General features: G+C 40.3%; 2 protein-coding genes across 3 annotated transcripts in view; one reads left to right on the forward strand and one right to left on the reverse strand.

Annotated features, from left to right (window-relative positions):
• lhfpl3 (LHFPL tetraspan subfamily member 3) overlaps positions 1 to 14829 on the reverse strand; it is a 53674-nt gene that overhangs the window by 30331 nt on the left and 8514 nt on the right. The window lies entirely within an intron of this gene.
• Positions 10905 to 14829, forward strand: part of orc5 (origin recognition complex, subunit 5) — a 28440-nt gene continuing 24515 nt past the window's right edge. The window contains exon 1 of the mRNA XM_030720370.1: positions 10905 to 11064. The gene's annotated coding sequence lies outside the window, so the exon portion shown is untranslated. The remainder of the gene's footprint in view (positions 11065 to 14829) is intronic.

Below are 14829 nucleotides of genomic sequence, written 5' to 3' on the forward strand. Positions count from 1 at the left end.
TGTCACCCACTGAAATGAGCATCACTCAAACGCACACGCATGGGCACACGGACTCATCTGAGTTTCCGACGGGTCACGATGTCCTTGTCCTGCTGCCTCACTCAGGAGAAGGAAAATAAATCAGCTGGCTGTCTTCTCCGTCCTGGCCCAGTGATCAACAACATAACCCCCCGTTGGGAAATCTACAAAGATCGCCCGTCCTCAGGGCTCACAGACATGTGAAAGCCAGCGGCAGAGGAAGGAACGTGTTGACAACAGTTAACTCACTCTAGAGGACACAACAGCAGCTATGAAGCCTAATAGATCAAAGGGAAGCTTGATGTAGCTGATGTCTGCAGGTCATTCATTTGTTTACAAAAAGAAGAAACGTGCGCCAGCTTTAAGTGTAGAGGAAGATGCATTATCCCTTATAGGGATCTGTAGGGGTCTCTCTTCTGCTGTGAGCATCATTTTGGTGCTGTGGTTTGGATCCACTTATGCTCTTAAAGGAAATTGAATGTATTCATGGGTATGAAAACATGAATAATATGTTGCATCCTTTGCAATCACCAGATCTCAACTCAACTCAGTATTAAAGCAATACACCGAGTTGGTGTCTTTGATGTCACTTTTCAGACACAGTTTTGTTCCATCCTTCTAATTAGACTGAGGTCATTTCAGAAGTTGAGCTTGTAGTCTGCACTGGGTCTTTTATTTTGAAAACTGACTACTTCTGACACTTGCTGTTGCACATCTGGTGGAACTTTAAACATTGTCTTGATATTCTTATGGAATCAATGTCAGTATCTCATGGGGTTTAATTTTTTCTTTTTTTTAAATAAAGTATAACCTTGCAAATACACAAGACATAGCTGCACTCCAGCAGCACCAATGTGCCTGCTGGAGCAGATCTTGTAATTCCACTAGGCACAATGCAAGTGTCCCAGAAGGATCTCAGGAGACAGTCTGTGCTCCACAATGCTTATTCATGCCCCCCACCCCTCTTTTTTTTTTTTTAATGGATGCCTGGTCTGCCCTCCCCAGATCATCACTGACCCACCGTCAAACCTTGAAATTATGCTGAGAGACACAGTGAACCTACCATGCAAAACAGTCAGAAAAGATGAGGAGGGAACAAATATCAGTGGTCTCCGCCTGTAAAACCATCCCTTTTTTGGGGGTTGTCTCATTGTTGCCCCTCTAGTGCAACTGTTGTTAATTTCATTAACACCAAAGCAGCTGAAACTGATTAACAACCCCCTCTGCTACTTAACTGACCATATCCGTATCCCAGAATTTTAACTGACTTGATGCTATACTCTGATTAAAAAGCATGAATTAATTTTTTTTGAGCCATGGATTTAACATATTGCACTCTGAATTTTCCTTCTCCCAGTCTAAGTAAACATGCTGGCACAAATGTGATGTCCTGTTCTATACAACTACATGCCTTGTTTTTAAAAAAGGGGGGAAAAAAGCTACCTTATTGTAGCCCTCGGGGCTGAGACTAATTGTGTGAAGTAGCTTTCTCTCCCTTTGCCCTCAGGTCCTAATTAAGTGGAATTCCACTCGCTTTTGCTTCATCATCTAATTATGAATCCAGAGAAAGAAGAGCTCACTTTGGACCAAGTGTAAATACAAACACACTGAAGACGAGGAGGAGGAGGGAAGGTGGGAGAAGAGTGGAGAATTAGCGATGATGGGCAGTACCAGGACTCTTTTGCTGCAGTTTTGCAGTTTTCTGTAAATTTTTTGCGGCTCCATGCAATTCCAGAAAAGCCACAGATTTATTTGCAATTCTTGAGCCGCGTTGAATTTGGACAGTTACTGCAGCCATCTGCAGATTCAATGAGGATGTTTCCTTTGTGCGACAGATGCGTGACTGGATGTCTTAGAAAACATAAAAACTGCACCACAAGAAAGACTCAGCTCACCGGGAGGCTTTCATTCGTATCTAAGGCTGTAATGACTTATTCAAAATCAAGTAGTTATGTTTGCATGCATAATTCATGCTTGAGTGGCCATTGCCTGAGACAATGACAACAACAACAGCAGCAGAAGCAATGTTTAATCTGCAAGGTCGTTAGAATTGGCTGAGATGTCCAAAATATCTCAGCTGTGAACTCAGAGTGAAAGGCCCGAGGGATCAAGAAGCAACAAAGTCATTCGACAGTTGATTTGGCATACTGTTGGTTCGGGGTCTCATTCCTTGCATTCAGCCTGTCACATCCCATCACAGCAAGGCGGGCCTCAAAGCTCTGTCGTGTTTTTAGCACTGACGAAAAAAAGCTTTGGCAGAAGTTTCCGGTCGTCTGAGGCTATGATGAGTCGTTTGAGGGTGAAAAGGTTGTGACTGACCAGGATTAAGTTGGTGACACGGTATGTAGGTCTTTGGCTCGTGAGGAGATGAGCAGTACGCACCAAGGCTGCTGGGGCAAGGCTCCAATCAGCCTTTCTATTCCACCCCACCACCACCATCCTGGTTACGCTAATTACATTACTCCCGGGAAGACGGGATAATCAAATCTTAATGAGGCATGGAAAAGTTCAGTGCTATGCTTGACATGGCTGTTTCTACCAACAGAGGTGCTGAACTTTTTGCTCATTTCCACAGGAGAAAAAAAAAAACAAAACAACACTCACACCACATAAATTCTACAGGAAAACATTGTGGGGGACATTTGAAATGTAAAAATGTTCTTTTTTTTTATATCCTATTATCTTATAAATTGTTACAATGATGAATGCTCATAATAAATATGCCTAAAGTCTGAAATCATGAAGTCAGAGCAGTTTCAGCCAGTTTTTCTATTCTTGGCTCTACTTGGTGTCATATATAGCAAATATCCCTAATATCACATCTCAGGCACGCAGCTCTGTCAGCACAGAAACCCCGCCCACCTGCTGCCAAAGCCTTCTGTTTGCAAATAGCAATCAGTGAGAAAAAAGCTAGCTTAAAGGAAAGGTGTAGAGAGCCAAAACAGCTTTTTTTTCTGTGAAAGAGGATGAATTGAGGGGCTTCACTACAGCCAGGTAAACAAGGATTATTTTGCACTGTGAATCATGCAAAGCTGCTCTAGTAAAATCCAAAAAAGAAAACATATGGAGCTGGAAATGAACATAAAAATAAAGAAGACATGCAGAGCTGCAGCTGTTCACGATATTTAATACTTTGGCAGCTCTAAGGTAAGAAGGCTTTCCTGTTCAAACTCTGCAAACTGATATGACTGGAAAGGACTTTTCAATTACTTAGAGGAATCAGTAAGGACTGAGTCCAGATGTAATTGATTAAGTGGAGTTAGTCCAAACGTTTCAGATTGGTGGGCTGGAAGGATTTTTAGAAAACACATTTAAAAGTATCAATTTAATACAGTGTGCTAACAAACCCCATAAATCATATTTTTATCTTCTTTCCAAATAAATATGGATAGATTGACTATTATGATGGCCTTTGAAATGCAGAGCACACTGATAGCCACATTTCGGAAGAAGAAGTAGTTTATTAATGTTATTCTGAAGCTTCCCTCAAGACTTAAAAGGCAGCTGGGAAAAACAGAGGCAGGGTATTTTCTCTTCCTCTGGGACGAGCTTACGCTCCTCGAGATTATCACTTTCCCCTTCTGGGGGATTTGTCACTGATCCCTCGTGCAGTGGGCAGCAGGCAAACTATTTAGTAACACTCCCTCAGGGATACATAATACAATAGGATAATACAACAGTAGATTGGGAACATTTTCTTTAGCAGGGCGGAAAATAACAACAGTGATGACTACTGCAAGCATCGCTGATATCCCCACTCAGATACACACTTGCACTCTCTTGCATTTCAAAGATATGCTGTCAGTGTCAAACTTAGAGCTGCCAATCACTCCTCTTCCTCACCTAATGCCATTTAGCACTCTTGTTTCCTTCCACCCCCCCGCTGATAGCTCTCCTGCTGCTCCATAACAAGCACCTGATTAGGAGTGTTATATACCTTCAACACATCCACATCCCACAGAGACTCCTGGGAAGACCTCATTATCTCCCCATCAGCTCTGCTGCCACCTTCTCTCCCTGTCTGGCAACTGGACACTATCCCGTCGTCACCATCGCACCAATTTAAAGGGCAACGCAGCTCTGGAAAATGCCAACAGGGCTTTGTCCAGCCTCAGGAAAAACTTAAGAGAAGCAGGCAGAAATTGTGAAAATAAAACCTGCTTCTGACAAACACTGCAGAAATCAAGGCTGTAGCCTACATTTGAGAGAGGCTCATTGCTCGTTAGGGATTGTGCTGCTTCATGCAAACAAATTGTGGGTGTAATTAGACATTTGACAGTTTTTAAAAGCAGCAGTGCTTAAGAGAAGCCCGCAGCAGTTGTGTGCAACATGAGCATAAATCAGCTTCTTTGTAGTTGGTTTAATGATGAGAAAATGAAGCCTGTGGGCTCTCTGATGGTTGTCCCCCATAAAACACAGACTCACACTATATGTGCACAATACCTAATAGCTGACTGGGACTCTTAAATCTCTGTGCAAGGGTGAATTTCGCTAAATTTCAAGGGAATCTTACTCACAGTGACTTGAGTTATGGTCATTTACATCACTGAGTAGAAAAGCGCATGCTGTCATCATTTTCACAATTTGTTCAAGAGTTCAGGCACTTTATGTGAAATATGCCAAGAAATTTGGCAGCCAATTATTGAACACATCATGTTGACTAAAATAACTTCTTTTTGTTTACTAGGCTCATCCACCTTTTTGGCTACAAAGTTCCGTAAGGCTGAAATGTTTTGGAGGAAGGAGAGACAATTTTTTTCCCAAGTATTTATTTTCATGGAGAGAAGTGCACAATTTGGAACAAATTCAGGATCACACTATCATTTTATGCTCTTTTTTTACCCCCAAAATGTTGACTTGATTAGAGACAACTGGTTCATTTCATATATTTTTTTTTTTTTGGCGCAATAACTTCACTATATTTGATGGTGACTTTCAAAATTGAGACTCATCAGACCAGCAATGATTTTCCAGTCATCTGTTGTCCAGTTGTGTAGAGCCTGTGTGAATTGTGAGTGGCACCCTGTGTGGTCTTCTGCTGCCCATCTCCTTCAAGGTTCAGGGAGTTGTGCCTTTAGAGATGCTCTTCTGCGTACCGTGGTTCTAATGGGTGGTTGAGTTACTGTTGCCTTCCTACCAGCTCGAAGCTGTCTAGCCATTCCCGTCTGACTTCTGACATCAACAAGGCATTTTTTCCCAGACATCTGCCGCTCTCTGGATATTTTCTGTTTTTAAGCTCATTCTCTGTAAACCTAGAGATGGTTGTGCAAGAAAATCTCAGTAGATCAGCAGTTTCTTAAATACTTAAACCAGCCTGTCTGACACCAAGAACCATGCCACGTTCAAAATCACCTTTCTTTCCCATTCTGATGCTCTGTTTGAACTTCAGCAGGCCGTCTTAACCATGTCTACATGTCTAACTGCACTAAGATGCTGCCATGTGATTGGTTGTAGCTGACAAAAGTGGTTAGTGATTGGATGGAACAGGTCTTTTGGTTGGTAGGGAGGCAATCACTGATTTTTCACTGAATGTACCAGATGTCAAATATTGACATGCTAACTAAAAGATCACTTAAATAATGTTTCTGTGTTCCTCTGCAATTAGAATCAGTTGATAATTTTTATTTGGTAAATTGGCCCATAAATGTAAACTTTAATTTGTATGTATACTGATCATATTGTGCAAGAAGTAAACACTATTTGTTGGTACAGTCATCAAAATCTGCAAAAAACATCTCTGAGATATATAAACAAACAGAAACTAAAACCCTACAATATTCCCACCACTCAAACAACATTAGGCAGTGTTTTCACGCTTAAATCAGTTGGCCTTGGGCCATTATATTGTGCTTGTCAGTAAACACACCATCATCACTGCTGATTTCTTTGCATATTTAACCTGAACACAAGAGTATCCATTTTGTGGAGCATAATTGCAGTCCCAGAGCCTTTTGAAGAAGGGGGTCTTTGGAAGTCATTTTCATTTGGCTGGCAGCCCCCGACCGTCTCTTCTACCTCTTCCCGTCTCACATAATCTCCATCTCTCTGCTCATTCCACATCCTAACTACTCTGCAATCAAAACTGTCAGTCACACTTAAGGCTCTAAATACCTCATGATTCCCCAATCAGACACACCACTCTCGCTTTACCTCAAACCGGCTCCAGACGCTCCTACGACCCCATCTGTCCATCACTCCCCAACTCATTTTTAAAGACATCATCACCTCAGGATGACAAGTTTTTTATCAACAAGATGCAATAAATGGGAAATAATTTGACCTTTACAATGTCAGGGCCCTGACATTTTCTGATTTTATCTCATTGTCTTTATTTGTTTGATAGCCAGTGTTGGTTGATGGTGGGTGGATGGATTTCCATGAAATTTATCAAGACACTGGTGATCCTTGAGCTTTATTTTGACACCAACAGCAGATCAGAGTTTCATTTTCACTGTGAAATATCTTAGTTTACTAGGTGTACTGTCTTATTTGAGCTTTTTTAGGTTTATATATATATATACAGGTAAAAGTTGGTAAAAGTCTTACTTTGTCATTTTGTTTACATCCTCTTTATTCTGTACATGATGCTCAGAAGGTTGAACTCTGCTTGAACTGACTGATTAGCCTACTACAAATTGGCTTCTGCTGTAGAAACTAATGCTTAGTTTCAAATATTCTAACATTTATGTTATTTTGAGTGCATAACTGTGACTCAGCAAACATGGATGAAATACTGACATTAATTCCACAATCACAACTGGTTGTGGTATGACAAAAGTAGCACCTTATGCAAACATGTTGAAGTTTCCACAAATAATATTAATGCAATAAAACAACTGTGACAAAACAGCCACACAATGTTCACTCCATGTATAGAGATTATTGTTAATGGAGGTCCATTTTTAAAATAAAAATAAATGAATAAGAAAGCATGATTATGTTAGGGTAATGGTCATGGTTTCCAGAGTAAAAAGTCACAAGTTTGAGACTTGGATTGTCTATTTATGGCTTTCTTACTCTTTTTACAAGTAAAATGTTTTGTTTCATTTTGTTCTAGTCAGATAAAAGATCATATGAAACCAGTCAACGTGGCTGGCTGCCCCTGGTTCTGCTGGAGGTTTCTTCCTGTTAAAAGCAAGTTTTTCCTTCCTACTGTCGCCAAAGGCTTGCTCAAAGGGGGTCATCTGATTGTTGGAGTTTTCTTTCCAATATTCTAGGGTCTTTAACCTACTATTGAACTTGCCCTGGCTGGAAAGTACAGCAGATGACAAGGTAATGTCTTTTCTGTTTTTTGCACCCAACACTGTTTATGTATTTTGACGAAAAAGTAAACCCATACTTGTCTGGCACACAACAGAAAGGAAACTTTGTTTTGATATAGCAACACCAGGTGGTTCTTTTTTGAATGTAAGAATTTATAAAAACATAGTAACCAAATAATATTAGAATGTTATTTTCTCAAGCTCAGGATCTAATATAGCTAACATCACCACTCCAGTTAACTATAAGAGACTTTATAATCCTTGCTAGAATAAATGCAGTTCTACACTACCTTGCAGTACTGATCGCACTGTCACCCATGAAAATGTTGGTGTCTCTAGCAGCTGCAGGTTTGTGAGCAGCTGACTGTCTGGCTGTGATTTTAGCATCTTGACCCAATGTTCAATCTAACTACTCTTGCGGACCACACACCTCATAAAACAGCTCATCCTCTGTGACATCTTTACGTCGCTGTTTGGATTTACTCACCGGCTGACTGCTCTATTAAAAGAATCACTGATCATCAGGGCGGCAGGCGTTAACAGACACATTTGGAGAATTTTTGGACTTGTGGCTTTGATTTCATGAAGTGCTCTCTCTCTCTCTCTCTCTCTCTCCCTCTGTGTGTCTAAAGGACCATTTAGCAACATGATATTCAAGTTTTTCTGTTTATATCTAAAAACATTTGGATTTATTTTTATAGTGGTATGCGATTAGCCTAGAGACTGGTCTGCTACCAGCTGCCAACCACCAATCGAGAGGGAAAAAATACGTATCCTTGTGATCTCATTGTACATTCTGTATAATGACAATGAAGGCATTCTATTCTATTCTATTCTATTCTATTCTATTCTATTCTATTCTATTCTATTCTATTCTATTCTATTCTATTTCTTTGGTTGCTAGCATACTGCTGCATTTGTAGTTTGAATGGAATTGACAGACTTGTCTACAAACACTGTCTAGCTTCACTACAAACTGAAGTGAAACTGTGAAAAATGCAACATAAACCAGAATTGGAGAAGGTTCATCTTCAAAGTAAAAGTTATCCCTCAACGCTGCAGACATGTTTCAAAAGTCACAACTTTTACTTTGAAGGCAAATGGTCTCTGAAGAAATCTGTGAACAGATGAAACCAAGATGAACTTGTACCTGAATGATGGGAAGAGAAAACTATGGAGAAGGAGAGAATTCATGATCTGAAGCACACCACATCATCTGTCAAACATGTTGGAAGCAAAGTAGGGAGTGTGGCTGCCAGTGGAACCCGATCAGTAGCGTTTATTGATGATTTGACTGTTGACAGAAGTAGCAAGACGAACTCTGAAGTATGCAGGGCCATACTTTCAGTACAAATTCAGACAAATGCTGCATAACTGATCAGACAGACCTTCACTGTGCAAATGGATAATGACCCAAAGAATACTGCAAAAACAGAGTTTCTCAAAGCAAAGAAATAGGATATTCTTTAATGGCTAACTGATCTCAACCCAATAGAACACACTTTTATTAAATACAAAACTGAAGACAGAGAGACCCACAAACAAGCAGCAACTGAAGCCGACTGCAGTAAAGGCCTAGCAGAGCATCTCAAGGGAGAAAACAGCATTTGGTGATGTCCGTGGGTTCTAGATTGCAAAGGATTTTCATCCAAGTATTAAAAACAAGCTTGAACTTTTGGAAATGTTGACTTGTTAAACCCCTTGAAATAAAGCTGAAAGTCTGCACTTCAGTCACATCCTAATTGTTTGGTTTAAAACCCAGGGTGATGGGTGCAGACACAGAATTACAAAACAGTGTCATACTAACCCTTTTTATTACAAATTATGGAAGCTTGTATCTGCCACTGAATTTATTTTATTTTTTGCCATCTATAAGACAAAATTCCAGGTTATCTCAAAACTTTAATTTAATAACTTTAATTTTCAAGTTTTTTCCTCAATTTTTAGTTATTCTTTCAGACGTTTGAGTTAATAGGTCAAAATTTTAGATAATAACCAGAAATTCTGACTTATAGATGGCAAAAAAATTTCTTTTCAGTGGAAGAATACACGTCCAGATAAAAAAGTCAAATGAACTTGAAACTTGGAAATTGTTTCAGGTTAAAGTGCAGATTAACAGCTGAAATTAATGATGGACTTTAGGTTTCTAAGCATGTTGAATAGCTGTTGAACAAAGCAGTAACTAAAAGTAATGGATGAAATGCATTTGTTATGGATAAACAGATAACAGATATGTTCCTAATCATAACATATAACTAGCAAGTTGAAGGCAGTTCTATATTAAATCATAGACTATAAATCTTTTTATACAGTCATTCATTTAAATACACAGATATTAGCAGTGACTTCATGTTACTGTCATGGCTCTGGGCCGTGTGCTCAGCATTTTGTGTTTAGTTCTGTTTTCACTGGGTTTTGTTATTTTCTACTTTTGTTTTGGTCTTCCTTATTCATCTTAGTTCTGGCCTTATCAGTTGTGGGTTTCTAGTTCCCTTTGTTCCTGTCTCCCCTGTGTTTCTGTCTTTTTCCCTGTGCCTTGGTCCATGTTTAGTTTTCCTCTGTGCTAGCCCCCTGTGTTAAGTCTGTGTGTACCTGGTTAGGTGTTTCCTGTTTTATTTTAACAGTCCTGTGTTCCCTGCGTGTTGTGTGGCGTTTTGCTTCCTGTGTTTGATTAGTATGATTTTGTCCACCTGTTCTCCCCCAGCTGTTTCCTGTTTTCCCTCGTCATTCCCGGTGTATTTATTGTCTGCATTTCCCTCTGTTCCTTGTCACGTCCTCCCTCATGAAAGTGTGGTTTTGTCCTGTTGTCCGGTCGTTTTTCTTTCAGTGCCATTCATCTGCTTACCTTCACTTAATCTACAATAAAGTCACCTTTTAAGTTCAGTTTGCCTCTGGAGTTCTGCGTTTAGGTCCACCCTGCTCGCCACACCACTCACACATGACAGTTACAACAGATTTTAAAGACTTACAAAACATTAAATGGCTTTGACCCAGGCTAAATTATAATGTAGAGCTGCAAAAACCTCATTTAGTCCTTCAGTACCCCATCACTGCTCTCGCGCTGTTGCACCTGTAAAAACGTTGGAAACACAGCCTTCTCTGCTCGTGCAACCGAAAACATTTTGTCATCTGAGATTACAGAGGAGCTCAGTACCTCGGTGAGTGCAACATTTATTCATTTATATTCAAAGTAAAACTGCACTTTACTGTATTATTTCAAATGCATACTGTTTTAACCTTGAGTTGAAGCTACTGTATTAAAAGTGCTATACAAACGGATTCATTTAAACCTAGCCATCACTTTCCTCAGTGTTTCTGTTTGAATTTAGTGCTCTTCATTTTCAAATTCTGACTCCTTGATGTCAGATTTTGAAAACAGAGAGCACTAAAGAGACAGGTTGGTTACTGTCTCTTTAAAATCCTCATCAGCTGAAGGAGGTGATCCACTTTCTTAATCCACAGACTCGAATTGGGTCTCTTGTGGGGATCCAAAATCTCTGTGACTTCCAGCTGACTTGGCAGGCTTTTAATTCTGCTGATACACACTGTGACACTATTTCTCTTTCACTTTATGCTTCTCCGGCATTTTTTCTTTTCTTTTTTTTGACTCCAGCAGCCAACCATCCAACCATTGTGACCTCTCTGTTGCTTAAAAAAAAGAAATGTTTTCCTTTCCAGGCAGCACCTTGAGGGCAGGCAGGCAGGCGGGGAGGAGCAGCTGAGGACTTTAGAGGGGGTAGAGGAGAAGACGGCAGAGCAGAGGGTTTCATCTAAACACCTTCAGGTGAAAGCCTCACTCACTCCTTTCTGCTAATGGCCTCTTCACTCTGTGTGTGTGTGTGTGTGTGTGTGTGTGTGTGTGTGTGTGTGTGTGTGTGTGTGTGTGTGTTCACGTGTCGTCATGTTACATCACTGTAAAGCCTCTCGGACACTTCCAGTAATTCATTATATGGATGAGAGGATTGGGCTGATGTCATTAGCACTCAGCTTTTATTTTGGAGCGAGTCAACCGCACTGCACATGTGCAGAGCTCATCATTAAAATTAAGGGATGACACCTTCCCCAGAAAATAAATAAACAGAACAATAAAATTAGAGAAATCCATCTGGTGACATTTTTTGGTTCTAAAATTAACCACAAGTAGCCGTTTTTGACCATTTTGCATTAGAAGGGTGTCCTCAAGACTTGACTTTTTTCTCTCCACCGCCTTTCAGTTCCAACAGTCTTATCTTTGTTAACTTCCCAAACAACATGCACTTTGAAAAGCAGTGTAGGCGTATAAATCTGTGCTGAAATGGATAGTGTACAAAAAAAAAAAAAAAATGGAATAAGTAAAAAGTAAAAAGAAAAAATCAACTGGAGTTTCTAAAAATGGGCATATTGCCTTGGGTTGTACGTGGGTTGTGCATTTTTTGCAGTAAATAAAAATATACTTTCGTCCTAGTTGTAAGGCAAACAATAGAATAACATTTTCCATAAATTAATATGGAAATATGGAAATGTGCAGAGCAACACAAAGGATTCACACACAGGACACAAGACAAGTAAATCCTTGAAGTGTTCAGAGAAAAATGGAAATTTGAACATCTACAATATGCAAAACCAACCATTTCATGCTCAGCTTTGTACCTAAATCCATAAAAACAAAGAACCACACAGCTCGTGTGCAAGTGCTCAGTAATAGCTGGTACATTACTCCGTAATGGACTTTGCCTTATTTGCATATCTGGATTTCATTACGGTCAGCATGATGGCGCAGTGGTTAGCACAGCTGCCTCACAGCAAGAAGGTCATGGGTTTGACTCCGGCTTGGCCAGGGTCTTTCTGTGTGGAGTTTGCATGCTGTGCTCGTGTTTGAGTGTGTTTTCTCCAGGTTTCATTTAGGCGCAGTTGTGACTGTAGACCCATGCAATGTGCATCTTAACTATTCTTACTTGTACATAATATTGTTTTTGATAAATACTTTGATGCTTTTGATTGATGCTTGTTTGGTTCGTTTAAAATCTAATCATAGGTTAAAATAATGAATAAATAAAAGCAAAAACGAAAAAATTTAATTCCAAGCTATATTCTTCACCTTGTCAAGAAGGAATATGATAATTAAAGGTTCAGATTAGAAAAAGAAATAATGAGTTAACGTGACTGTAATTGGATTATTATAACCTATGGACAGGAAGAGCACAAGTAGCATTTCAATCAATAGATTTCGTCTTCCAGACATTTCCTGGATCTTTTCTCATTATCTGTCCTCCTCCTCTGCAGTTGTGGTGAGATTGTCTCTCATGCCTTTCTTTGCCTCTCCTTTCCTAAACACAATGTGACAGTGATAAGCAACACAGCCCAGTTCCACTTGACATCTTTCTGAAGAGGTGTAAATTTGAATACCATGCCGCACAGCGAGCATTCACATAATAATATCAGTCAGCCAGGAGATGTATCAGACTGTTATCATGCATCAAACATAAGGCAACCAGAACATGCCCACCTCACACGGTGTCTTTCTGTCACTCACACTAACATGTAACTGAAGAGCCATCAAAAAGGCCACGCGTGTAGTGGCAGCTGTGTCCTGTTACAGCACCGCTTTCTGTTGTTCTGGAAAGCAACATTTGGATCAATAAACCTTCAGCTACCAAATGGACCTTTTATTGCTACCTCTGAATGCCAGCTCCACTCTTTAGAGGATCACTTAGTACACAGAGAGCACCATGAGGAGAGCCACTTACTGCACAGTGAGCTGCTGGTCAGGCAACCAGGAAATGGACGCTGGGTTGGAAATGCTTCAGCAGCACTTTTGAGTAACCCACCTCTGATTCTATGGATTTTTATGGACTAAGAGTCACAGAAAAGCAAGCAGCTGCTCATGCCAAGGGCAGTCTTCATGCGTGCATGTTTGTGTGGTAATCCAGATGGCCATCAGAGCTCTGGAGCCCATCCAGGTTATTGAGCATCAGTGCACATCATCTTGTCAAGAGCTGTGTCCCTGCTACTCTGCACTGTGCACCGCTCACTGCAGCCTGTTTTCATCATCAGTGCCAATTTCTAATAAGCCATGCTTTTAAAAGAGTTTATAAGTTGTAACTAATGGATTTATTAATGGCAAATAAAGTGTCTTTTTACAATCTCTTTAATTCCTCTGAAACACAAAGTATGAAGTGAAAAAAAAAAAAACAGCAGATGGGTGACAAATTAACAGGGAAAACAAGTCACTTAACGGTGTGTTGGAATCACACAAGCATCCAGAAAAGCTTCAATCCACCGTGACATTGATTCCACAAGTCCCAGAAGGGATTAAACACAAATTTTCCCCAGTTTTTTGATGGTAGACTAAAACCTACCATGAGATAAACATTTGCTGTTTATGAGATCTGCTTTGAGACAATAATTACAGAAACAGAACTTAACAAACATGATTTGAATGTATGCATTGTTTGCAAAGAAGTTTTGGGCTTCCAACATGGCAATTTATGAAGCAGGTGGAGAACTAAAAGCTGACCCTCCTTTAAAGTGGAAATACTTGACTGAACAACATATTGCAAAGACCAGCAAACACCACCCCAGCTACTGAGCAACATGACATAAAGGAGTCCTCTTAATCCACTGATAGTTTCTCTTATAACCAGGACATCCATGCACAATATTTACAGAGACTGTTTGCAAGATTCACCACTTGTTTTATGTTACTGTATGTGATGTCCTGAGGTTTTTATTTACATGAGGTCAGGGTGAAATGGCATCAGTGACACTTTATGCGCTGATATACTAATTCTTGCAGGATTTTGCTTTATTGTGAAATTGATCGCTCTGATCCACAAAGCACCAGACCGCTTTGACACCTGATGGAGACAACAGAATAGTGGACCAATGTGGCTATTTGGGGCTGAACCAGGCCAGGCTCCAAAGGCTTAGGCCAGGCCACAATTACTCAGCAACATGCCCTTCCCCCAGGCCTGGCTCGAAGGTGGAGCCCTGGAATCCCTGTTCTAGGTGTGTTATGTGAGATCTGATATCTCACCCAGGCCTGATTTGCCTTTGGAGGAGGTACAAGGGGCAAGATGCCCCCAATAGTATAGCCACTGGGATTGCTTGGGCATGAAGACCCCTTCATCATAATAAAATGGTGATAAATGGGTGGGGTGTCTACAGTCGTAGTAATGCAGTACTGGTTCTAAGGAGAGAGCTGAGAGTGACAAAGCTGTTGATTTACTGGTCAGTCTATATTCCTACCCTCAACTATGGCCAAAAGAATGAGACTGTGGATAAAAGCAGCAAATATTAGCTTCCTCTAAAGGGTGTCACCCCACGATAGAGGAAGGAGCTCAGAAGGGTCTCAGAGTAGAACCACTGCTCCATTGCATTGAAAGGAGTCTACTTTGAATGCTTCAGTGCAGTGTTGGCTTGTATGATTGCCTTTAGCGAGGAAAATTAACTCCAGGGATGCATCAATATGCAGGCTGAACATAACCAGTATTGGTCAGTATTTATTATTATATGGTATATGGTATATAAAGTATATGGGGGAAAAAATTGGCAATAATTGTTTTGGCAA

Source organism: Archocentrus centrarchus, chromosome 23, assembly GCF_007364275.1.
Source record: "Archocentrus centrarchus isolate MPI-CPG fArcCen1 chromosome 23, fArcCen1, whole genome shotgun sequence".
NCBI classification, from domain to species: Eukaryota; Metazoa; Chordata; class Actinopteri; order Cichliformes; family Cichlidae; genus Archocentrus; species Archocentrus centrarchus.